Raw genomic sequence first — 7,455 nt, forward strand, 5'->3', positions numbered from 1 at the left:
CCACCACCAAAACTGACATTTTCCTGGACTGTGGCTGGTAGAAAACGCTCTACTGGCCGTCGCCAAACTCGGACGCGTCCACTGTTGCCCTGCAGCATAAATCTAGACTCGTCGGTGAAAAAGACATTGCGATAATGACGCAGTTGCCAATGTTGATGTTCTTGGGCGAACTTATCGCGCTCGTTTATGCTTTCTCGTCAAACGGGGCACTCTAGCTGGACGCCTGGACCTCATATCCACCTCTCAAAGACGGTTTCTCACTGTTTGGTCAGACACTTGTCGACAATTAGCTCGGGAAAGGTCATTTTACAAGGCCCGTGCAGTATCTCTGCGGTGCCTCAAGGCCTGTAGACGCAGAAAACGATCATCCCTAGCAGTTGTTGCCCTGTAACGACCCTGTCCTCGACGTCGAATGACCCTTCCAGTGTCTTGGTATCGGCGGCTTGGTCGCCATATCACGGATTGAACCACACCGAGCTGTCCGGCAACATGCCGTTGTGTTCGGCCCTCTTGCAGAAGTGTGACAGCCTGTGTTGTTTCTATTGCTGTCAAATGCCTCCTTACACCTTGCATAACTTGCACATTGCGCTGCATAGCAACGGTATTCCTATATCGTCAATAACAAATACACGCACTGCTCTATTTCATTCCTGTTTTCACTAACCTTTCTCTCGTAGGCTTCTCTCCCTGAAATAACCAACTGTAACTGATCCCACCTTTCACAATTGCACTCGTATCGGCCTTGTTTACAACCCTGCAGAGTAAGCTGATTTCAGATTTAGTCCAAGAAACTTTATAACCATTTGAAAACTTTACCCCTTAATTGTTTTGAGGAGTATTATATTAGGCTTCGTCAAATCGGGACCCACAATTAACCTTCTGAAACAAAAATTACGTAAACGCAGAAAAATTAATTTAATATTATCAGAAGGTAAAAGTTGGGTTTTTGTGGACTGGATTCATAAGACACTGAGCCCTCTGTTTACATAAATGATAGTGTAATTCTTGACTAGCTAAGCGACTATTAGTGTATCAAGGACTCCACTCTTTGGGATTACATCTTACACAATCTACATTCTGAGAATCCAAATTGCACTATTTTGGGTGGTAGGTGGAGACTGGATTGTAACAAATTAAGAAAAATACCCAAAACATATACATTTACCCTGAAGATTGGCAATTTTATTTATCGAAACGTTGGATAATATTCAATATACATTAGTAATAGTAATAGAGTTAGTAATAGTTCCAAACAAGGTAATGAGGAAAATATTTAGACCTGGGTTACTGGATACTGGGAACGACCCGTTCTTAAAGTTCCTGAGCACTGCGGGTCCCAACTTTTCGTTGGCTTGATCTATAGACATTTTGGTAGGACTCCTTGGACGAGGGATCGGCCCGTCGCAAGGCCTCTACCTGTACACAGGACAGCACAACACAGAAAAACGCGGACAGACATCAATGGCTTGAGTGGGATCCGAACCCACGGTCCCAGCGACCAAGCGGCAGAGGGCCCAAGGGCAGACGCCACTGCGGACCCATATTTAGACCTAGAAAGGATAAAATGTAAAAAAAAGTTTTATAGTCGGATAACTTTGTAATTATTTAGACCGGTCACATCATTTGATGACGACAGAGAAATGTAGAGACTGCGATTTGCTGAACAAGTAGCTAGGATAGTGGGCACATACGTAGGACTTGAGGTTCCCACGGTATTGAGTGAGAAAATGACTGTCTTGTGACTTGTGGGGCCGTGCAGAAGTTTATCAATATTTCAGAGGTTCGGTTTCGGGGTCTGTTTCAAATTATAGCAATCAAACGTTTAATGAAACATTTTAAGCTTTCTCAAACCATCTTTTTTTTTCCAAATAAATAGTTGTTATATTTACACTCACCGTATACTCATGAAGCAGTCGGACTCTGACAACAACAAAAAATCCACCGACTTAACTTGGCATCCGATATGTGTGTGCCTTTCCTCAAACGCCGAACTAAGCTCAAATTTTTTCAGAGCGTCATTCAACTATTACTTACATACATGCATTAAAGAGTAGGCATATGACGGTCGGGACAGGTGGCAAATAGATCGGACTTCATTCGGGCTGGAATAAACAGAATTTCGGCTCGTGCGTGGTCCTCCATGTTGGGGGTTAATTGGAGGCCTTTAGTTGATAGCACTACCTTAGATACACGAAGAATGTGACAACTGCTGAATTAAATATAAGAGGATATTGAATTACATCTTTCACCCATTTTTAGTGTTCAGGCTAAATAGTAAACAAACTTCAATTTCTATCACTACTCATAATAAGTGTTCTACATTACCATGTCTCGCGTAGTTTGTACGTGTTTCATGTTGCTTGGTCCCTCTTCGCAAGTTCACACGAGACACCACCACACATAGTTTCAATATTAACACATAATATATACTACATTCATAATCATATTCACAATAATCAGCACTATATATTCAACGTTCGGTCTATAAAACTCATAACATTTTCCTCACTTATTACAAGCCGCTTTCTACATGCCGACATTTTCCTCTCAGCTGTTGTCACAGATAACGGTCACAGACTAATGTTTCAACAAATGAAGAAACAAACATATCGATAAAAACAGAAGTGAGGTTAGGTAGATGGTCGATTAAAGACTGTCTCTTGCCAACTGTTGATAACAGAATCTAACTAAGCGTGTGTCACGTGTGAGACGTTCAAACCGGTTCTCGTGTTGTCAGACTGGTTAACTGTTTGCGATCTCGTCTTATAAACACAGGCGGTAGCAAATTAAAACGTATACAACAAAGGTGAAGTCGCCTTCTGTGACATGTTTGTATAGTTATATGAAAATCCATGATTTTTTTTAATGGTGTTATGTTGAACAGACAATAACATGTAGATAGACACACGAACGGAACGTAACTGTCGCATGGTTAGTAGTCCTGCTTCGTAATTTGTAAAAGTCCACGGCGATTCAAATCTCTTTATCCTTTCTGGGGGGTTTAGGTGGCGTTTATCGGTCCTTCCAGGCAAATGTCGCCTTAAATTATTCAATGGCCGCTTTCATATACCTCCTTCTCCAATTAATTATTCACTAATTAGCCCATCAACCAACACTGTATAATCCAAGCAAATAAAACAGTTGTCCGTATCGTTCTATGAACCCTGACGAACATTGACCATTATATCAAACGTAGACTGTCTGCTATTTACCGTTCTTTTGTTTGTACGAAACGCCTCTTCAACTAATAATTTCGAACAATGAAAACCAGTCCGCTGTACGTTTTGACAAATGAATGCCACAGCATAGAATCTAACTATATGTCACTCTTCATATTACACCAAGTTAAATTAACTGAATATAAAATACCCCAACAATAAATTTAAAACGAAACATATTTTTCTCCGACTTTTTTTGTAGGCAAGAGGGAAGGCAAATGAAGACTGGAGTCTCATTTCCGCCGAGGATAGATGGCTCTGATGACAGATATCAGCTGAGGTTAAAAATACCGCCAAGACGCGCCCACAAACTTAAAATAATAACTCTTAAATACTCGGTACAAAAAAAAGATTCGCGGAAAAAGAAAGAGTCAAATTAAAGATAACAAAGACGCCACATTCAAAACGCATCACGTGAACAACACAGCGCGACTTAAAATCTCACACGAAAAATATCAAATACCTGATGCAATGTTTAAGCACATATTTTTATTGCTTATAGGACGGTAATATTTTATCCTTCACCCACTCCATTCCTTTCGTTTAAACCTTTTGTACCATTATCTATTTTCATCCTTCTTCCCTTATTTCTTTCTCAGCCTTTCCAAATATCAGTAAGTCTTTGAAGAAATTACACAAATATACGTAATTAAAATAATATAGGTCAGTACTGCGTAATAAAATCCTAAATTGTGTAAACCATAATTATTTATTTTTGAATTGCCGACGCCAGAAGGAAAAGAAAGATCAATGGCCCTTGAAAGCACGAAGATAATTTCAATTTTATCTAAAACGTAAGTTCCTGCCTCAATAAAAATCTCAACGCGTCTGCCCTGAAGATGAAGACAGTGTGTTCCTGTAAAATGTTGGTATCTATCGTCATCTTCACAGGCGTGAGTACCTCAAATCCCACAATGCGTCTCCATCACAAATAAAAATTGGTTAATGCTATTTCTTAAATAAACCATTTTATTGAGGGAATCATACAAAACATATTAATTCAGGGTTCGTATGTGTTGAAGAAGATGGTACACATAGGCACCACTGTGTTTAGAAGGTTAATGAAGTCAACTTGAGCAATATCACTTACAGGAAGTATTAATTTTTTGATCTTGTAACCTTACAAATATTCCGTGAGAAAATTCGGTAAAACCAAAGCCAGGCAGTCAAAGTTCTGTTGTTTCTTCTGGATGCGGTCTCATCCAACATCAATCCTTTGCACACCCTGTATAAACAACACAAAAAGAAATGATGAAAGAGAAAGAATCCCCCACGAACCCGAGACCTCTCCAGTCGACACTTGCTGTATCTCCCTCTGAGTAAACACTTCGTTCTTCATTTTTTTTTATCTTTTGCCTCTCAGATCCCATTCTTAAATTGAATGGCATAGCAGAGTGACTAGAGGGGGGGGGGGGGGGGGGGAAAGATGATTTGTTATCTAGCTAAGAGAGTGACATCTACCGGAAACACCCTTAATCATTTGCTGACACGCTCCAACTGTCATGGCGGCTAGCCCTTCACGTAACTGAAACTAATTTACAGAATTTTGTTATAATAATAAGAGATATTCTTTCTCTTGTGTCATTTCTGCCGCATCATTCCGAAAGATCTTCCCCCTTGCGTTCTAAGTGGGTGGGTTCATAAAGGGTTTCCGATATTGGAGAGGGATGGAACAGTCAACACAATAAGACACTTGTCATGACGCACACTTCAAAACATCCCGTCGCCAAGTTCCCAGCCCTTCAACATATTTCAAAATCTTTATAGTGCTTCGCAGTGTACACAAATACCAACTAACTTGATTTTTATCTTTAAGGAAGCTTCCATCACAGATACTACTCGGCCGCTCGTCCAACCCTAAACAAATGAAGATCGGGTGCTTATTCCCTGGGGATAAGGCAGCCGAAGTGTGAAGCTAATCCTCCACTCCACCACACATCTCTGAACTAAGCATAGGGACATGTTTACCTTTACTATCTTACCTTCACTTGCACATATACGCCTTCTGGTTACATTTTAAACTCTAGAACCCAGTGGTAAAAATATGTACCACGCGCTTTAACACACCTACCTTAACCTATATAACTCTGTATTTTGCCTACAGAATGTACGAGGTGCGATCGGAAAGTTTCAAGACTGTGTCAATAGAGGGCGAACCGGATGTAGTACGAGCTTCTGCCTTTAGGGGATGCGGCCTACATTCATAGTGAATCAGTGTGCCAGCCGGCATCATCTAATTAGCATTTGTTTCTTAGTTGCTGGCGTTTTGGTAGTGCATTACACCGACCCTCCTGCGATTTCGGAATGGCGTGTGCATCAAATTTTGCCAAAAGACTCGCCAAAACGGCTACGGAAACCTATGAAATGCTAAAGCAAGCATTTGGGGAGTCCGCAATGGGTCGTGCACAAACTTTTGTGTGGCATTCACGTTTTAAAAATGGCCGAACCTCTGTCGATGATGACGAGCGTTCTGGACGACCATCTTCGAGCACAACGCCCGAAAATGTTACGAAGATTCGGCAGGCCATTCACGAAGATCGACGTCGTACCATCAACGACTTGTGCGACATTGTTGGGATAGGCTATGGGACCTGTCAGCTGATTCTAAAGGAAGAACTCCAGGGATGCTTCCAGGCTTGGCAGCGGCGCTGGGATCGTTGTGTTCACTCCCAGGGGAACTACTTCGAGGGTGATGTATGAATTTAATACCTGAGATAAGTGTACGGGTTTTTATAGGCGCAGTCTTTAAACTTTCCGATCGCACCTCGTATGAAGGGGTTCGTAAGTTTCTCAGGGTAAAACAGCTACTAACTGATCATTGTAATTCACTTGTTTGTCTCCAATAGAAAGAAGTTCTTCAATTACAGAAGACTTAGGACAACACAACGTAATACAAAACAGGCATATAGTACGAGATAAAGAAACGTCTATATACAGCACATAGAAAATAATGTAAAATGATCTTTCCATATATTAATAATAATAGACGAAGCACAAAATCTGTTTGCTTGTCAGTCAGTTGCTATCAACTACGCCACGAAGCGAACGGGGGTCATTTCGAACACTTACACTAGATTCGCTAATTTACAAAGTGTCAATGCTGACGTATGTAATGGTTTAGTTCGTTAAAATATCTTTATTTCATTCATTGAATGCGTGAATACTTCTTTTTGCGACAGACTGTAATTATGCCTGTCAAAATATGTACTTGTTTGTGTGTATACCTACATTCCGGATTCGTAAATTGCTCTGTAATGATGTAATTTAGCAAAGCCCGTGGAACGAAGAATTATGGGGGGGGGGGGGGGGGTGTCATGATAGCGCATAAAAGAGCAGTGCGACGGTTGGAGAAGCATTGTGCTGCACTCCACGGAATGCTAGTTAAGTCTACACAATCAGAACAAAACACAGGTTTACATTCTCATTATGTGTATTAGCTGTGACATTTCTTATGGTGTAAACAATACGACAAGGAATATGGCATATAACATTGAAGAAAAGGATACGGAGCGAAGTGACGTTTAAATTTTATAATATCGCAGTAGTGACAACACTGATATCTAAGTGAAAACTGGTGTTAGAAAGGCAACAAACAATTTGAACACCGCCGTGAAAACCTCAAATACCACACAACTAACAATTTTTATTAAAATTCAAGCAGGGGAAGCGACTCGAGAGAGATGTAAAAGCCGATTCAGATAACAGCAAAAACGAAGACATAAGAAAGAATATAAAAATCTCATTAATGAATGGAAAAAGAAAAGTCGATTCATTTTAACAGAATGGAGAGTGGTTATTTTTATTATTAGTGTTCTGTCTGACGACAGGTCCATATGAACGGGATCCTTCCATCCTTTTCTCGGACTGGGACCTGTTCATATACGTTCTTGGCAGATGATCCAGAAGTGGTTTGCCATTGCCTTCTTCTGTGTGTGAATGGAGTAATTGTTGGGATGCCACGGAGGAAAACTCCGTGTTGCCCAACACAAGTTATAAATTCGGGCACCGCCGGGAATCGAACCCGAGACCCCAGGATTACAAGGCTAGTGTTCTGACCGCTAGACCACCGTAAATTTATTAAAAACGGCATTTATTTGTTTATTACTTAACGCCGTTGTGATTCGCGTTGAATGGTAGAATGAATAATGAAGTTGAAAGCTTAAGGAATTACACTGCTTTCACTTTGATAACCTATAAGTTTAATTTCTGTCTCTGCAATTCGCGTACATTCCTCTCT

General features: G+C 40.6%; 1 protein-coding gene across 3 annotated transcripts in view; it reads right to left on the minus strand.

Moving 5' to 3' along the window:
* Positions 1-2,667, minus strand: part of LOC110829412 (uncharacterized) — a 134,333-nt gene extending 131,666 nt beyond the window's left edge. For 2 of the 3 annotated variants that reach the window (XM_022063104.2, XM_022063101.2), the window contains exon 1: positions 2,326-2,666. The gene's annotated coding sequence lies outside the window, so the exon portion shown is untranslated. Of the gene's footprint in view, positions 1-2,325 lie in introns of all 3 variants that reach the window. The other variant, XM_087357740.1, reaches the window with a different exon arrangement.
* Between the last annotated feature and the right edge of the window lie 4,788 nt (positions 2,668-7,455).

Source organism: Zootermopsis nevadensis, unplaced genomic scaffold (assembly GCF_977971745.1).
Source record: "Zootermopsis nevadensis isolate Lab colony 2312 unplaced genomic scaffold, Znev_1.0 Znev_ptg000028l, whole genome shotgun sequence".
Classification (NCBI taxonomy): Eukaryota; Metazoa; Arthropoda; class Insecta; order Blattodea; family Termopsidae; genus Zootermopsis; species Zootermopsis nevadensis.